The sequence below is a fragment of the Zosterops lateralis genome (genome assembly GCF_965231275.1).
Source record: "Zosterops lateralis genome assembly, chromosome: 4".
Classification (NCBI taxonomy): Eukaryota; Metazoa; Chordata; class Aves; order Passeriformes; family Zosteropidae; genus Zosterops; species Zosterops lateralis.
The window spans coordinates 35189554-35209892 of record NC_139765.1 but is presented as its reverse complement, the minus strand read 5'-3'; positions in this window follow the sequence as shown (position 1 = coordinate 35209892).

Sequence of the window (20339 nt, the reverse complement as noted above, 5' to 3'; positions counted from 1 at the left end):
TCATGATTGAAAGCCTGACAGGTTGGAACCCAGAATGCAATGCTAAAGTCAATCATTTTGCACTTACTCAGAAACATCCTCATCCACTTGTTCTGGTGAAAGACAAGCTGAGCGTCCGCATCCTGCTCAAAATGGCTTTATTCTACATGAAACTCCTCAAGATGTCTTTTTTCTTCATGGCATCCTTTTTTTTTTTCCTGTAACAGCCAGACTCAAAGCAGCTTTTACACATTTCTTCATTCAAATACAAGATTGCCTCTATGGTTTAACTAAGTTTAGTGTTATGAATTCTAAAGCCACCTCTCCAAAATATACAATAAATGGCTAAGTTGTTAATTTCCTTTAACTCCCTGCTTCGTCCAACTTCTTAGTTTCACTTACTCCTCTCCAGCCATACACCATGATCTGACACTGATTCACAGGTAAAAGCTCTGATGGAAGACTATCAAGGAAATTAAGAAATCATAGTGACTCACAAACTCCTTTTCAGGGATTAAATGAAGATTAAATGGTCAAATTTCAACATAGTGTATGATTAAGGGTGAGGTGCTAAAGAGGTTCATTGTTGCAGATGAACATTTATTAGTGATCTAGAAAACAGATGAATGACTTGGCAAAATTTACCTGTGCTGTAAAATTGTTTCAGCTGGAACAAATCTAAATTATGAGGCCATCTCTGATTTTGTATATTGAGAATCAAGTACCAAGACAGGCATTTCAATTCACATCAAATGTTACTGATCACCCAAATACTTTGGAGGAATTTTTGAACAGTAGTACCAAAAATGTCTCTAAAGATGATCTCAAATGAGAAGGCAAGAGAGCTAGTCAAGCCACTAATAAAAATGAAAGCAGAACCTCTTTTTTTGTACAAGAGTTACTTCCAGAAAAATAGATTTGTCTTCTCAGTAGTCTCTAAGCAGGTAATGAAAGCTTCTGAAGAACTGGGAGTATACAAAGGATGTTCAAATTACAATCCTCCTATACATATTTAGCCTTCATATATGCTCTCTGGAATATGTTTATTTGTAGACCTACTTCACACATGGACAGAACATGCTCTGTGTCCCAGCACTGCACTTGTACAGATGCCAGGATGCTTCCTGGCTTCTGTGTGGGACTGCTGCCACTGAGACATCACACCCTCCATGTAAATGTCTCAAAGTGCTTTTCAAAGATCAGACTAAACCTTGGAAAATGCCTATTGGAAAACAGGAAAATACAATCCCATTAAGAGCTGTCGTATGGTCTGGTGTACAATGAAAAGATTTCCATGGCAGCTGAATCAGGTAAGTCTTTGTAGTTGAAACACAGGGTATAAAAAAGGATTTGAGGGAGTCCTTGGCAGAAAGAAATTCTGAAAAGTAAATCTAAAAAGATCCAGTCTTGAGGGAAACAAAGACATTTATGGGGACAATATAAGTGAACAGAAAAAAATAATTAAAAAAGATGGGTCTAGTGAGTAAATATTTATCCTAGCTATCCAGAGTTCTGCTATACTACAGAAAAAGTAGCTACAGATTTTTACCAGAGCAAAGATGAGTCCTGCCTAAGTCACATAGTGCCTTCTCTTTGAGCCTTCCAAGTCTCCAGAATAAAAAGCTGAGAAGATTCAGGTTATCATTGTTGCTTTGCTCCATGCTTCTAAAAAGAGCATTTTTCCTAACACAAAGAATTAGCTTTCCCACTCCAGCCAGTCATGAGGAGAATTGGTTAATGCTCTCAGTCCTTGGATTTAACACAAACAAATAGCTGCCTGAAAGGTTTGAGCACCGTGACCATAATTAAATCTGCAGTAATTAGTAATGCAACGACAGCAAGCAGGAAAGCAGGCACGCTTCTCCAATTGACATTTTTTGAAGTACAGATAACACAGAGGAATAAACTGGCAAAAATACAGGAAGAAAAAGAAATCACTTGCAGATCAGGGCACCAAATATCTCTCTCTTGCCATATAGCCCAAATCCACAAGGTCTTACATGTTTTTGTCTTTCCCCATATCACTGTTCTGTCAAAGAGCCACAAGATGTCTTCTAACTGAACTTCTGATCCCATGTTTACTATTATGTTGTATCTACCATGTCCCCTAATTCAGCTGAGTACAAGCTCTTCCCTTCTTGATTGTTTTTGATGCTTCCTGTGCTGCACTTTTGCCTAGCTAACTTTCTAAAGTTTATTCAACTACTCTGCAACAATTTCTTAGGAACATGGGTTCAGGGAGAAACACTGAGTTGCAAGAGCCTATGCAACCAGTTAATACTTGTTTCAGAATATAAACTACAAAGATGCTACAGTGTTTCATTCACTTCCACAGCATAAAACCTACATTCTGTACCTATGTAATGTAGAATATACTTTTTTTCTTTATCATATTCTGCAACTTACTAGCAATGGAGAGTCACATCAGCACTCCAAAGAAGTTGCAGCAGCACTTTTAATGGAGAAGAAATATGATGGACTGGGTGAAACAAAGGGCTTTTTTTTTTTTTTTTCCCCATGCACCAGAAATTATATATCAGTTCCAACCATTACTTTCATCAGTTTCTACCACAACTTTCATCATCTCAAGTGCCTTCACAAAACCTCCTGTAACCTTTTCCCTAAGAGAGGGAGAACACTCTCCCTGCCTGGCACCATAACAGAAACCCACTGCATTATAACTCAGGCAGCTGAACAATCAGTATGGGCTGCACATGAGACTCACCAGTCTCCTCCCAGCCTTTTTTGAGGTTAGCAGTAATAATACTTCTCTGATTCCATGCTAAGAGGACTGCCCCTGCTCATGACCTGACTTACCCTGGTTTGACTCACATTCTCTTTTTAAGGCATGTCATGAGGAGCAAACTTTTGTTCAGACCACTATCCCATACCCATGCTCAGTTATCTTTAACAAAAATTTACATTTTAATGTCTATAGAATAGACAGTAAACATTAAGCAGAATGTCAATATGGGTGACACAGAAGTCAACTTCACTGCAATCTAGATTTTAAAATGCATTAAAAGAATAAGTAACTTAAAAGCATTATCAGGCAACTCCTTCATTCTCCTGCCAGCCCGTGTAACAGTTTTATAACGTCTTTACTCTTTTGTATGTGTGTGCATTCATTATCTCCTGGGTGACAGCTCCATAAATCCTCTCACACTCTTGGTATGTTCAAGGATAGATGAGGAGCTCCTTCATGACAAAATATTTCACATCCCTACACAATTACACAGGGTGTTCCTTGACTAGCAGCTGCTAAATCCAGGTATGCACTGGCACTCTCTATTCCCCAGCACCTGACATTAGGTCTCCTCCATGTGTAAGCAGTAATACACCATTCCTTAATGAGTGCATTACATGACATATACCACATTCCTCTTTCATTTATGCCCACACTGTTGCCTTGCTCACTTTTCCTAGGGTTTGTAGCACACACACACACACTTCTGGTCGACAGTCTGGGCATCTGAGAATTACTCCATTGCAAATGCCAGCTATTTAAATTCTGAAGCCATAGCAAAGGCCTTAAAGGTCCACAGCTTTTAACACTGCAAATCTGAAATTAGCATTGACACAATTTGATAAACAAATATATTATCATCAGCCACATCATCTCACTCAAAAGCATCTGGATCTTCACTGGATCTTCACTTCCTTAAAGATTGCTATACTCTTCCTTAATTTAAAAAAAAAAAAAAAAAAAAAAAAAAAAAAAAAAAAAAAAAAAAAAAAAAAAAGAAAGAGAGAGAGAGAAGAGAAGATTAATGCCATTCCCTGCTCATCTCATTAACAATATGTTTCCCACATTGTAGAACAGTCACTTAGTGTGACATGGTTAGCAGAGCTAGGTAATTTTCAAAATCCGGCAAGATCTTTTTCATCTGAAGTACTTGGAACATAATGAAAACATTTTATCCTGTTAATTATCTAAAACAGTTATCCATGGAGTGAATTTGGTCTTATTAGCAGCAACATGGTCTCTTCCTTGTCACACAACATGATTCAACATGTCTGGTAACACAGCCATAGAGTACTTATCAAAGGGGGAAAAAATCCTGCATTGGAAATTACTGATCTGGATAATACTGCAAAATAACTGACTCATAACTTCTGGCTCCCAGAGATTGCCTGGACAATACTGTCTAGACTTGACCCAAGGTGTAATAAGAGAAACCAAGGACTTTTTAAGGGGCAGTGAGCTATTTCTTTAGTTTGCAGGCAGTTTTCTCATGTTTAAAAAGTACAGTGTGTGTAGCAAAGACATAAAGTCAGGTCTTCTCCTTCACTGGACTTCGCAGAATGAAAAAGTGAAGGTCTTGATGAGGAGCAGCTAGCTGACTTCAGCTTGTACAGAACTGGATTTTGCATCATCCCCTTCCTCCCCATTTGGTCTAAAAACGTTCAGGGGAGGGAGGTCAGAAACTTACCGGTAAATGTAACAGCAAGCAAGAGTACCTGTATTGTAAGGATGTCCACCATCCTCTCTGAATTGAAGAGAGACAGATTTGATGGATGGACTGTTATGTGGATGAGGAGTTGGTTGGATGGTCACATCCAGAGGGTAGTGGTCAGCAGCTCAGTGTCCAAATGGAGGTCTGTGACAAGGGGTGTCCCTCAGGGGTCTGCACTGGCACCAGTACAGTTAATATCTTCATTAATGAGAGGGACAGTGGGATTGAGTGGACCCTCAGCAAGTTTGCAGAGAACACCAAGCTGAGTGGTGCAGTTGACCCAACTGAGGGATGGGATGCTGTCCTGAGGGACTGGACAAGCTGGAGAAACGAGCCCATGGGCACCTTGTGAGGGTTCAACAAGGCCAAGTGCAAGGTGCTGCACCTGGGTTGGACAACCCCCAGTAACAGTACAAGCTGAGGGATGGAGGAATTGAGAGCAGCCCTGCTGAGAAGGAACAGAATAGTGATGGATGAGAATCTGGACCTGAGCTGGCAATGGGCACTCATAGCCCAGAAAGCCAACTGTGTCCTGGGCTGCATCCAAAGCAGCCAGCAGGGTGAGGGAGGGGATTCTGCCACTGTGGTGAGACCCCACCTGCAGTGCTGCATCCATCTCTGGGGTCCCAGCACAGGAAGGACATGCACCTGTTGGAGAGAGTCCAGAGGAGGCCACCAAGATGATTAGAAGGATGACGAACCTGTCCTATAAGGAAAGGCTCAGAGGATTGGGATTGTTCAGCCTAGAAAGGAGAACACTATAGGGTGACCTATTTGTGAATTTTTAATATTTAAGGGACTCATAAGAAAGATGAGGACAGACATTAGCAGGGCCTGTTGCAATAGGACAGGGTAATGGTTTTAAATGGAAAGAGGATAGATTCAGACTAGATACAAGGAATAAATTTTTTACGATGAGGGTGGTGAAAGATTGGAACAGGTTGTCCAGGGAGATGGTAGATAGCCCATCCTGGGAACATTCAAGGTCAGGTTGGACTCCATGCCCTCATTGCAGGGCAGTCGGATTAGATGACCTTTAAAGGCCATCCAACCCAAACTATTCTTTGATTAGTCTCATCAGTCCCACGATTTGAGCAGCCACTATCTCTCACCCCTCAAGCCTCTCACCTTCATCAGTGAGCATTAGTTCATACAAAGATGGGCAAATCATCTTCTTTGCTGTTTTTGTCAATAAAAATTAGGGTAAACACTGCCTTTGTCTATACCCCATGGCTGGATGCATTGTCTCTTCAGCTTTACAGTCCACAGCTGTATTTTCAAAATCTTCTCTAATTCCAACCACAACTGCAGCTGGTTTTTGGTCAGGTTTACTATCCTAGTTAATTGAACTTCTTGTGTGCTTAGGAGCTAATTAAGTACTTAATGGCCTGACTGGCAGAATGCTACATTGATGATCAGGTTTTACTTCTCAATGGCCCTTTTTCAGAGAATCCTATGTAATTTATGTGTCTGCTCCCTCTCTTCCTTGTAAGTAGGCAACTAAAATCTTTTGCTCTTTGAGAATTTGAGGAAAACATTTTTGTAAGTAATATGTAGCAGAGTTATATATTAACAAGGCCATTACTTTCCTAACTAGGAACTTATGTAACTTATTTTCAATGTGTTGGTTGTATAAACCTTGCCCATCATATCTTAAGAATTATTTTGGTAATGAGGTGGTAAGCATTATTATACTGCTGTAGGTAGCAACTCAATGCCACTTACATGACCTCAGGTCACAGAGGGCCACGTGAGGCTGCAGCAGTGATTAGAGATTCGGTCCTGACATAGGTCAAACCTCAAGAATATCTGGACACACTCAGCCGTAAAGTATCAGTGAGAATTTTTTAGAGATTTCACCAAGCTGCTTGCACAGTATCTTGTGGCTGGTTACAGCACAAACTAGTCACCACTACTCAGTGGTGCAGTACATGCCACCACACATTTTTACCTCTAAATAAAACAAGAGTTTTGAAAACCAACCACAGTCTCCCACAAGAAACACATTACCAATAAGGTTTGTGCCATGGTAAAGCAAGAGTATGCCATGTACAAGCCATACAAGCACTTATTTGGTCACTCAAGATGGACTAAGATGAGAAGCCCTATGATTTCTGGATCTAGAGCATTGCAAAGCTAGATTAATGAATTATCTCTCCTCGACTTTCAGCTGTCAAGCTTCAACTTTTTTTTTCACTGCAGAGTATTATTTTCTTATGCTTAAATTGTTTTTCACATTCCCTTCTCTTAGTGCAGCTGTAGCTCCACTTTGTGGAAGATGAGGAAAGCAGAGAGCAACTCAGGTGTGTTAACTGTGGGGCTGTGCCGAGTTTCTAAACCTGACAGCTGTATAAAACATGTGGTCTTCAGAATCAGCCAGTAAGAATTAGTGAGGCGTAAAACCATTTTTCACTCAGCTCAGAAGTCATTCAAATCAATAACTTGCTGTATTTCTTTCTCCTACCCAGTAGAAAATATACAAAAAATTGTAAAATACAGCATGCAAAAAAACTGAAAAGAAATTTAGTTACTGTTTATCTACTTATGCAGTCATGGAAACTGCCTGATCACAGATTCATCTTTCATCAGGAAGGTGGAAGATTCTGCAATCTGCTCAGGATGCTGCTGACTAGTTTGAGACAAACTAATGGATTACAACTCCCAGGAAATTCTCCAGTTCTAGAGTTCATGCTGGAGCTGAACTGACATGGTTTCGAGTGTCCATGGACTCCAATTGTGAATGTTTTTAAAGGCATTAAATAAGAAGAATACTTCAGTTATATTTACGAATTGTTTCTAAAATCCATTTTCCATACAAATGAAGAGGACTGGATTTCTGACAAGGCTACCTACTGGCTGCACAGAACTAAAATGACCTGTCCAGGAAGGCAATTTGCAACAGACTTTCTTTAGAAAAGGCTGTTACATCTGGATGCTGAAAAAAAGAGGATCACTTTCTAGTGAGTGTGATGATTTGGCTTGAGATATCTGAATATAGGTATCCACATACAATTGTCTGTAAGTGTAACTTATGCTTAATTCCATATATATGCATCAGAAATTTGATCAATTAAACAATACCATGCACAAGGCAGTGGGCTTGTGCATTAGGGAGCAGCATAATTCTCTAAATGAGCTCCAGTGACTACACTGGAATTCAGGCATCACCAGAGACCTCTAAGTGGGCACCTCAATTTAATGCCAGTTTCAAAATAAATCTCTCCCAAACCATTCCGAGCCGCCCCCTAACAAGCTGGCCCTGCACAGGACAAAGCATTACTCTGGCACTTAGCTCTGAAGTGACTGTGCAGGGGTTTAGGAACCCCTCTCAGTGCTGGCTCCATTCTACACTTCTGCACAGCATGCTCTCTTAATTTCATGTAATGTCAGACTGTGGCAAGAGCTGTAAAGCCTTGCTAAGTGCTGGTCACATCAATCTGGTCAAAACCACATCATAGTTACAGAAAGAGAGAGGAGATGGATTATCCTTTTAGTAGGTGAGGGCATTATCTCAGCTTTGGATTTTAGAGCCAATGCTTTTAATGCTTTGTAGGTTGTACTAAACCAGATCCAGCACAAAAAAAGTGAAAACAGACAAGGTTATTTGAAATGCTTACCCACAATTCTGTTGTCTCAGTAATTAGACTCATTCCAGGAACACCTTGTCTGAAGAGAAAGCATCAGGTTTCTGTGAGGATCAGAAGACAGGTGTGCTCTGAACAATCTTCAAAATGCATTTGAAAACTTTCAGGAAGTCAAATAGTAAGGGAAAAAGTAGAAAGATTGTTGATATGACATGGAAAGAGCCTGGAAGGGAACTTCAACTTGTACTGCATATGGAGCTCTGAAGACCATATGTAACATCAAGGGATGGACACCATGCAGCAGTGCCACAAGCAGCTCTGTCCAGTCAGGTTAACTAACACATGCAGGGAGAGCACTCAAAAAATGAATGGTGATCCAAAGAAAGAACAAGGGAGGATCCCTCACTTACTTAAAATTATGGGAAAGCTCTTGCAGGACAGTGCCAGCAGTCCTGAAGCCTCCTCATATTGCAGTGGCACTGCTGGAAACAGGAAACCACACAAAGCTCTGGTTGGGACTGCCTGCTCAAGAAGTCAGAGTTGTGAGGAGAAAGTGTTCTAGGAGGTTTTGTTTACTTTGAATAAATTCAAGGAATAAACACAGCTAATAAGTGGCTATGGCATGTCCCAGACCCAAGGACACTATACCCTCAAGCACATTAAGCAAGCAGACATCTGGAACATGAGCAACAGCTCTTGTTTCAGTCCTGCTGCCAAACAACTCATGCTAATGCTGGCAGTCCCGATCTTTAAATTCCCACCAGCTCTCCCCATAGACCATTCATCTGGGGGGGTTTCCATTGCAGACCTCTTTGGAGAAATCCTCTTTCTATCCAGGGTTTAGCATAATATCAGAGAAGCAGACCATATATACAGTCTGAGTTCCTGAATGAAAGGAATGCAGAGAGGAATGGAGATGAAGGACTAGAATGTAATTCCTGTAAACAAAACCATCAGTTTCTTTTAAATTAAACACATACCTATCTTCCCACTGCTTTGTGCATATATGCATAGAAGGTCAGTAAATTCCTGAGAAATATCAGAGGCACTGGTCTAGCATCCAAAAAAACATTGCTTTAAGCTTTACTTAAGGAAATTATATTTATGAGAATCTAAAGCCTGTGTTGTTATGAGACTTTGCTGTTATATGACAGTACTCCCAAAGCTGCAGGTTAGAGGCCAAATGCATTTTTAAAATTCACTGACTTCACAATACAGTTAAAGTTCATCTTATCTATTTAATATGCAATTTTTAAAATGTCTCCCCCCATTTTATTTAATGTCAATGAACTCAAGAATTCTGCAAAGGAAACCCAGAGGAATAACTGCAAGTACAGAATTTGAGTGAGACTTTGCATATGTAAATAAGGTGATGAAGCAGAACATGACGACAGTGATTCTGAGAGTCATGAAGTAAACCTTAGGATGACAATTTCACGAAAGCAGTTAGTTAAGGGGTTTTTTAAGCTCTAGAGCCTTAAAATGTTCCTTATTATTTGCCGTCCAGGCTACCGTGCAGTAGGGAAATGCCACCAGAAGATGTCAGTCATGGACCGTGAGCGAGGGGCCGGAGGGGGAACTGGGAGGGAGCAGCAGGGAAGATGCCCGATGAAGCCAAATCCACAGAAATAAACACCCATCTGAAAAGCACTGCAAAGGCAGAGGTGTGATTGCCAATACTCTGCCATTACCTCTCGCTTAAGGAAAATGAAAATTTGGGAGAAAAAGTTTCTGATGTTGTTATATCTCAAAATTAAAATTAAGTTTCTAATCTACTAACACTAGTTCTTTTAATGCTTCCAAAGAACCATTCCACTGAGACCGAACATTTGTTCAAAGCAACACACCTGCACACGTGCCTGTTACACCCATGCAGGCACACACAAACACACACACACCTCTGGGATCAAGCATGGTATCTGCTTGGTATGTGCTACAACCATGTCCTGAAGCTCAAGTTTGTGTACTAGGTATTGAAAGCTCCATAATGACTGAAAAGATTTTAAGGCAATCCAATAGAATCCAAGAAACATGGAGCAAACCGTGTTTGAGTGTTGCAGGTTTTATGTCAGTAGATTCCCGTCAAGGTGCTCAAGAGAAGATATTGATTACTAAGGAGGCAAGTTCAGTATATTGTAGACCTACAATTTATGATTACAGTGTTTATCTACTCTTTGGCTTTTGCCCTTGCTACAAAAGATTGTAGCTCAATAGATTTTTATGACTTGTTCTCTATTTCCTTATATCCATCCATAACCTCTACGAAGTAGTGGGGTGACAAATGGAGCAGTAACAACATTCTGGCATCAACTTTCAAATACCAGATGGCAATTCACTTTTTTATTTTTAATTTTATATTATAATTGGCCCTGCAGAAACAGTAGGTTTAGCCCCCTATAAGATGAGATGGACTTTCTTCCCTTCTAGCTGGCAATCCACAAATGCTTCAAGTTCACATAAACCACGGAACAGAACAGTTTGGATTTCACATGAAGAGTCTCTGTCCTTTTACATTCCCTAACACGAATAAAATTTGGTGGCCCAGCCTTCAGCAAAAGGCAGGGTGTGGAGGAGCAGATTTTTGGTTCACCTGTTCTTTATTAATATAGATCTGAAGACCTCTATCTGCAGCAGTAATTTGCAGTAAAAAAAAAGACTGTGTTAGAATGTTAAAATGTTCACAGTCTTCCAAATAAGCCACAGGTACTGTTTAGCAATGAGTTACGAAAATTATTTACAAATATATACTAATTCAATTATCCTGGAAATTACTGTTCAAGTAAAGGTCAAGAACAAATTCAGCTCCAAAACTGCAATTTCATTAATGTTTTACTTTCCTGTAATCATATCTTCAGCACTGACAGTCCATACCTCACAGAATTTGATTACAACTATATTAGGGTATTTTCCCTGTTATTTGGTTTACTTCAATTGAGTAAAATCAAGATGAACCACACCTAACTTGAGTCTGATTCAATACACATCCCTATCTACCCCCACTCCAAACAGCCTGGAATTACTTAAAACCTCTATACCACCTACTGACCTGCAGTACTGGAATTTGTAATGGAGTTCATAAACTAATACTGCAGGTCAAGAGAAGAATGTTGAAAATGGGAGACAATAAACAGATCGGTCAAGAGACATGACTTCAACCAATTTCTAGCTCCTGTGGAACGTGGAAGCTGGGAGAGCAGCACTTTGTGTCCTTGCACACCTTCAGAATTCTGCCTCTAAAGACTAGGTAGCACTGTTCAACTTTTATTTTATGAAATATATTCTGAGAAATCAAGGTACATTAAAATGTTCTGTATAGGAGGAAAGACAGACAATTAATTTTTATTCCCCTTTGAATTAAACTGGTGTGTGAGTCATCATTTCAGCAAAACAAGGCAAGTCCCACCTCTTCCTTCTGAGGAAAACTTGCAAGTCCCTCAATAAAAAGAAGTCTGCAACCTTTAAATGAAGGCTCCTTTAGGTTTGGGGGGGTTTTGGTGGTTGTTTTTGTTTCATGATTTTTTCCTTTTTTAACATAGCTCTAATAGTTCTGTATATCTCATGTACAAGGAAGAGTAGCTCTTATGAGTGCAAAAATACAAATGAGATATACAGCAAATTATCTTAAACAGCAGTTCCAAGAGACACTGCAATATATGTAACATGTATGAAAGTAACCTTCCAACGCCTAGTGCTGCCACGTATGAGATTTCACCCAAAATGCTTTGGTCTCTTCCGGCCTTGTGAAATGACCTGGCCCCCAGCCAAAGTCTTTCTTTGCCATTTCAGAGTAAGAACACAAATAGAAACTTTCTGTACAAGTAGAGCTGGACATGGATATCTGGACCTGACCAGGTGCCTTGGTCTCTTACCATATCAACGTAGGGAAGCCCTTTACACTCAGTACACAGCTCCCCAGTTACCTCACCTTGTACCACAAGCAGTAACAAGGGTATTACACTAGGTCACTTTTCCCTCACTTAGGGACAGGGCTTTTCATTCCACCAATTCCATTAGGTGTGTCCTCTTCAGCCTCAGCAGGAGAGGAAGCAAACTTAGGATAACAGAGGCAACCAGCAGCTTGGCATCAAATTTTCTTCCCTTTCTTTGCCTTTGCCTCTGCTTTGACTCCCTCAGAAAGCTCTCAGCTGGCTCATTTTCACTCTTTTGAAAAACTGGATTGCTGAACTGGCTTCTGATTTCATTCTCCAGCTGCCTGCTTTCCACACTACAATCCTCTGATCTTAGACTCACCACGAATTTATCAGCGTGTGCTACCCAGCAGTATTTCCGTCTTCAGCAGCGCTCAGAGTCCCAGCAGCCCCATCCCCTGCACTCTGCACCTTGAAGAGTGGACAGGCAAGCTCTGTGAGGAGCAGCTGCCTCTAGGAAACTGCTGACTGGAACATCTTGACTGAGAGACCTAAATATCTCTAACAAGTAACCAGATTGCTGAAAACAGAAATGCTGGTTCAAAATGAAATTTTCCTCACCTGTTCACATAATCTAGCAGTATATACATAATGAGCAATAAACTGGATAGAGAGCCTGTTTTCTCAGCATCAAGGCAGAGAACAGGGTAAATAGCTATCAGAAAGACTCTATGATGAATTGTTTAGGGAGATCAGTGTTTCAACCAGAGTTTTGAGTGACTTAAGCAGACTATAGTCAAGCAAGTTATGGAATTTCTCTATCCCACTCCTTAGCACAGCATCTAGCTTGGTTCCTCCTGAGGGCTGACACCCTTCTCTAGTCATCATGCTGCTGAAGCAGATTTCATGAACACCTTAATACCAGTGGTTTCCCAAATACAGGCCACAAATCACATGCCCCTGGTCTACAGAAAGCTGGCTAGCTCTATCATTCCACTCATTTCACTTAGGAAGAGAAACAACAAATGAGAAAAAGAGGAAAAAAATGTACTGAAGAGAAAAATGGATTGTACAGCTATATCTGTATTAGATTAACAGAAAAGGAAAGAAAACCTTATAGAGATGAGCTAGAAACACACATGCTTTACTAGTGTATTTTTTCCATGTAGTTTTCTGTAATTGCTACAGAAGTGGTTATGCAACCCTGAACAGATCTTCTATTTAACATGGTTACATTTGTGAAGAAACTTGGGAATTAGGTGTTCCTGTAAAATGGCCCTGCTTACAGTGGGACTGCCCTCTTCCTGGCTTTCTGGCACACAGATCTCATAGGAGGACTGCATGATAAGTACAGGGAGACTAATTAATCTTGTACTGCATCTGGTTTTAATTAGTAATTTAGGAACATACTTAAAAACAGATTCTAGAATAGCCATCCAAAGTACAGGCATGTTTTCCAGAATATCCAGCTCTCCAGTACCACCAAAACCCATTAAATCACAGTCTTAGCAATGACCACCAAATACACCTCTCTTCTTCTAAGAAATAATTACTTCAAATCCTTTCCCTACCATTTCATCCTAATTGAAAGGGGAAGGAATGAGAAGTGTTTACTGTATCTAGATAGCTAAAACATTACTTCTCTTGAACATAAGTTAGAAAACACAGAAAATTCCCCAGCTGAGATCTTGTGGGAAAACTTACACTAGCAGATCTATCCCCTTTAGAGAAAAAAACTCCATCCCTCTTAAATAAAATCAAAACCCTTCTTCATCAGACCAGAAATGAAAAGGTAAGTTCCATTTCCTTCAACCTGCCTGTCACTATGAGTAACACAATGGAATTTCTCTTTCCTTTTAAAGGATCTTTTCAAAGGACTATGTGCTTCCCAGGTGTGCAGGGTTTGGGGTTTTTTTTTACAGTGAGCACAGAAATCATTCCATGCTTATGAGCAGCACTCATTCTGTGCTACTCTTTAGTTTCTTATTCTTCCTTTGTTATGATTCAAAGGAATGGGTTAATACTGCTAGTGACAGTGGTCTGTAGAGTTCACAGTGCTCTGTCCTCACTACTCGTTGTTGAATTATTCCTTTCCTTTATTGAAGGAAGTCCCACCATAGCCACTCTGGTATCTCTTCATGTACTTTTAAATTCTTCCTGGTTTTTGCAGAGCTTGCAAACTCCCATATTTTTGCAGCTTCACTGAACCAACCTTGCTGTCAGCCAGTATCAGAGACTCACCCACACAGCAGCTCAAGGACGGGCCCAGCAGAGTACAGAGCTCTTCCACAGAATTTGCTACTGTTCCTGCTAAGCCACTTCCAACGCCTGTAGATACTTAATTATTTTTGCATATCAGAGACAAGTTGTAAAAACTACATGTGCCAAATACAAGTCCAAAATATATCTGAAAATACATAGTAAGTTTTAAGCCTTTTTTGTCATGTTTCCCAAGGATCATATAGGCTTAATAACACCATATAGGTTTTTTTAATCAGCTGAAAACTGACAAAAGCAGTAGCTTTTAAAACTTATCTGCTTGAAAAGGAAGAACCCCCCCCCCCCAGCTCTCACCTTTCAGAGCCCACAGTCTGGATGCCTTTCCAAGTTGACTGGATGCCTTTCTGGTTGACTGCTATTATTTTGCTGAGTGCTGGGATAGCCTGTCTGCTGGCAAGAGGACTCCAGCCACTCTCCTCTCATATTTGACTTACAGTAACCATTTTGCTTTAGAGCCTGTTTGTAATGTCCTATTCTTTTACACTCTGACCTTTCTTCGGTCCCCTTCTAATTCCTCTGCACCTCAAAGCTATGGGTCTTTATTGCACTAAAGAAATAAAAGGAAAAACAGAATCAGTATGAATGAGGACTTTTATTCTGAACATCGTTTTTCACAGGTTCAACAGAGCCTAGCTGCCGTGGTTAAGTCTTGCCATGTCAACACTCTAACCAAAGAACAGTGCCACTTCTCCTCCCAAGCCAAATATCATCATCTCATACAAATATCCTCCCTGCAGGTGTACTCACCAGCCACGAGCCCTACTTACCATCCAACCTGACCTTTGTTCACATAATCGTCTCTCATTGACACACCCAAAATTCTTGCTGTGACAAAGAAACAAAAAATACTGTAGCAGACCTACAATGAAGTCAAGCTCCACAAAAGTATAGTTAGAGGAAGGAGAAAAGACTAACATAGTCAGCTGTTTCCCTATATGACACCTAATTCAAAGCAGAGGCTTGCAGCTTCCTTGGCCTTGCAGCTTTCAATCTTGGGCCTGGGATCCCAGAGCTGTGTTAGTAAGAAATGATTTAATTAAAAGTAATTTAATTATTACTTTACTTATATTAAAGTCCATTAAAATCCAAAGCGATGCTTGTCAAGATCTCAAAACAGTTTATTATTTTAATTCTTGCATAATGATGAGAGAAAAAAAATGGTTTGTTTCAATCTTTTTGGTGAGGAGATAAGGCACCCTGCCAGATTACAAAGAGGAAAATTCTTCCTGGTGCCAACGCCTAGCAAACTGCATCCTGTGTCTCACTGCCTCGGTGCCCAACAAGGCAGCTGACAAATCAGTCAGTAACTTGCTGTAAAACTTTCCTGCTTCTGAATAGCTGGACAGACTGTTATTTGCAAAAGAGCAGTGGGAAAGATGGATAAAAGTTTCATAGAGGAAGAGCAGAAGCTGAACGTGACATTTTGCCAATTTGCAAATAAATGGAAGCTGATTCATCCTGTCCAGTGGGTTTTTGTATCAGCACAGTTAATGATACTGCCCTGAAATATGTTGGTTCAGCTGTCTAGCTGCAGCAGCTTAGTGGACAGCAGAGTACATCTGGTGTATGGCCTGGGAGAGGAAAAAACCAAACAGAAAGTGCTTACCTCTAAATCTTGCTCCCTGCATAGGTACTTCAGTTATTTACTTTCCATAATCACACAGCTCTGACTACAGCACAGGGCCAGAAAAGATTAATAGATTCAAAAAGTAAGTGTTTGGCAGCATTGATACAGGCATTTCCTGAATCCTTCAGTTAAGTGTTTTTGACTCCATGATATTAAAAATGACTAAAATACACAGAACACTCCAATTGCAGAGATAAATAATCATCTGCTGGGATAACCTTCCTTAGATTTAGACTGTAAACTGAGCTACATTTCAGATTAAGCACTGAAAATCTCAAGAGGTTATCAGTAAGGTAAATGATAACTAAAGAAAATGAAACCAAGAAAAAGGACAATTGCACTCACTTACTGTAAAATCCTCAAGTAGCTAAATGAGATTTGTCTTTGTTTAAAGTGTCATAAAATATATTTCAATTGTGTTCAAGAAAAAAGATCATGAAATGACAGACTTTAAAAGTTTCAAGTCTTTATTTACCTAGAGATTAGATAAAAATACCAAAGTAAAATGCCTTGAAAGGCCTGCATCTTTGCTTACCCACAGAACAGACAGACCAAAGACATCAGCTTTATTCATCCATTTTAGTAACACACTTTTGGACAAGGGACTTAGTTCCTACTTTGAATACTTTGACCTCTCATCTAAGGTAAATTTACAACCTTATGAGTGGACCTGGTAACAAAATTCAGAAGGTGGTAATGCTCTGTGTTACAGAGGCAGCCCTATGGACACCTGCTGCCTTTGAATTAGTGAACATTCCCACTTCCTGTTACTCCAAAGAGCAATCTACTTTCTTTTCGCAGTGGAGTATGTCACACAGGTAATACCAAGAGTAGCTTTCAAATATATTCCCACAGAAGGAAGCCAGGGCAGCTCTTCCTGCTCTCAACTGCCTCAGCTACAACATTAGCAGCATTTCAAAAGCCATTTAAACTCAGTGGATATAGGATGCCAAATAAAAAGGATGTGATTCAAGAAGTTTCTCAGTGAAGACTGCCGACAGCTGCATAAAAGGGAGCTGAAAGAAGAGCATGCTTACAGAGCAGCACCACCCACTTCAATCAAAACAAGAAGCACCTTTCTTCAGATCAATATGCAGTTCTGGGCTTTTACAATCCAGTGCACCCAGAAGAGTTTCCTTCCTCTGATTCTAAGCATTTTTTAAAAAATCATTAAAGCACCACCCTTTTACACAGGCATAGTGAATTACATTAAAATGTGCTAAATTACTTCACTCAGTAACATTATGTTCAATGTGCTTTTAAAAAGACTTTTAAAATTATTTTGTTCCACACCACTTGCATACAGCTGCCTGGCACACTACGAAAGCAAAGAGTATTTTGTTTGGGGAAGTGTTTCTTTTTCATAAATCTCTCAGCAGTTGTTAACAAAGAATTTTTTACATTTAAATTTGCAAAATGCAGCAGGAAGGCTCTCAGATACAGGGAAATCAGAAGTCCTCCACACAGTCCTGGCATTGCAGCAAGTGGTTCCCATCTTATCCTCAGAACCAGCTCTGTTATGCTTCTGCTAGAGATCTAAATGCTTAGAGCTAGCCATTCCCCAAAACATTAACCATACTTATCAACATTACCATAGCAAAATACAAATGATGTGATATTTGAAAATCAGTGTCCGACATTTCTGACCACTCATCTACAGCCTAGCATAGTCTAGGAAAGATATGATCAAAGCTCTGGGTAAAGATGGTCATTTGCATTTCTTCAAGGATAGAGAGTCATATTCTTCTCCTTTTTAAGTGTCTGTGCAAAGGTGAGGAAATGAAAAGCTGGAGATTACATTTTTCTCATAAAAACATTTAACTGTACTGCAGTGATAACTGGAATCACTTCTAGATCTCTATAAAATATCCAGTTTGTCATCCTTTCCTTGTTGAAAACTAGGGGAAAAATGATAGAGGAAACTAGATTTTCTTCATCCTTACACAAAGATATTCTCTCCCTAATATTAAATCCTGTATAGTCTCAACCCACACATTTGCTCCTTGTTTTCTCCCTGCTTTAAACCAGCCTTATAAATCCTAAAATCTGGAGAATGAAAATTGAAAGTGACCACTCTTTTTAAAATGTCACTTCTCATACAAAGCCAAAGCAACAGAATTACAGGAGGGTTTAAGTGATACTTTATTACAAACCATAGTGAGCCAAAGCAATTAAATGAGAAGAAAGAATGATTCAGCTGGGAACAATTAGCATTTTCTCTATAATTGCTTCACAGAGAAATATGGGAGTTATTTCTAGAGAGTCTCAACTTGCAAAGCTTCAGCAGTTTTATTGTCCCCACCCATTAAATATATTTGGTATCTGGCTGTAAACACACATACATTGTTGCAATCAAAATTTTAAACTCTCTAAACTGCATCATTGTTATAATGAGCCTTCAGGCAAAAGCAGAGACTAACATTTATGAGAGAGAAAAACAAAGACTTCATTCTACTACCCATCCACAAAACCTGATTTCCAGGGAGAAATACTAATGGAGAGTATATCAAGATGCCAATTATCAACCTCCGGATTTCTAAAATATAATCCTGTGTAACACAAAAACACTGTCTTTTTTTAAAATTATGCTTGGTGTTCTTCAGAAAATACTGATACTAAAAAAGGACAACACTTAATGCTATTTTGTTGCAGATTACACAATAGCTCATTCAATGAGCCCCTAATACCTAAATAACTTCAGGTCATTTAATCAAGGACAACCCATAAAAATTGCTTGAGTTCCCACCCCAAAAGACCAAGAGGAGACTAAGTTCTCATTTTTGCTGCTGCCACTTTTAAAGTGCATCTATTTGCTCTTCCAGAAAGCATGAATTTTATTAGCTGTAACACCTAAAGAAGTCAACAATGAGATAATCAATTATAAAACCTGTTCATTTTCAACAGTGACTCTACCAGAAAATGAGGCAGAGCAGTAGCAGAATATATGCATACATTTTCATTAGCTCCCCAATTATTGGAATTCCAGATCTGAAAACAAAGTTTGATTCTCATGTTATTTAATATTTTTTTAACATTTACAACATATCAATTAAAAATCAAAGTAGACTTGGATTATCTTCACTGTTGAAATAATGCTTTTATCTTTTTTTACCTGTAGATAACAAAAAGCCTTACCACAAAAAATACCTAGGTGTCAAAGGCATCAATTGAAGATACCAAAGATAGTCCTCCTTATCTCAAATTTTTTTTTCTAAAATTTGCACAACTACTGCCAAGGTTCACTGTTTAACCTTTCAATAACTAACCACAGAAAGATTTCCTGAAGCAAGCCTAAAATACAGCTACAAAAGTAAGACTTTTCTGTCTCCTTCATTAGCAACATCCAATACAATTCCGTCACTAATTGCTAACCAAGCTTTATATAGTTTGGTCCAAACCAGTAGAAAATCCAAGTTAAGACATTTCTAGAATGCTCCTACTATTCTCTGCTATACTGCAGCACTTGCAGGACTTCACTGAAGTGACAGTTGTGTTTCCTAAGAAGCTCTTCAATGACTACCAAGATAGCCATTCAGAAACAATGATGGATGTTGTCTTTTTAGCCAGATTTTCTTCAATGAAGAATCAGAATGGTTTGGGTCAAAAGGGACCTCAAATAAAATCTAATTCTACCCTTCCTTGCCATGCAAAAGAATGCCTTTCACTAGACCAGGCTGCTCAAAGCCTAAAAGAAAACAAGGACTTACAGTCTTAAAACATTGCCCTCAGATCTGCTCTTGGAATTCTTCCAAAGACATTTTAACTTCTAGTGCTGTTAAAAGAAGGCCAGGTGGGTTTGAGTTTATTGAGGTAAGCACCTTCATCAGGCTGTAAAACGAGCCCACCTTAAAGGCATTAAGTCTTTTCTGGGGGCAGCAATTTTCACTTCAAGAAAAGGCCTAGCAGACTTTACATTGCATAAGAAAATGAAACATTCTCTTTTTATGTGGTATGAAAGATGTCATCCATTTCCTAAACAATTATTAAAACAAGCCAATTGCTTAATATTGCATCAAATGTCTCCACTGAATCCAGAAACTGAAGGTCAATTTTGTTTAAATAGAAATCCTGCTTGATATATCAGCAAGAGAGACTATGGATGTGAGTTAGGCCTTCCTGCTCAAGGAATGCCAAGTGAAACATATGCATCCATTTCCATACTTGAAGAGCTGTCAGCTGCTAGACAGGAAGGGCGCAGCTGCAAGCCTGTAGATTTAGGTGGAAATCCACTAGATCTGCATAGAGAATTGGGCTACTTTGAGACACATTAGACAGACATGTATCCTGTTATTGGCTCCTGTCCAAATCCTTTCCATACACCACCATTACTCTTACATGTGACATTCCCACAAGGTTTCACTTTTAATAGTTGGAGACTAACAGAACTTTTACAGTACAACATTTTACAGTAGAACATTAGATTGTCTCAATATCCTTATCAATATTCAATTCCTCTCAAAACCTTGGTAAGCTCTTAAGTGTCCCAAACCAACTTTCAGAAGCAATACATTCCTCAGTGTATGAGAAAAAAAATTTCGTATCA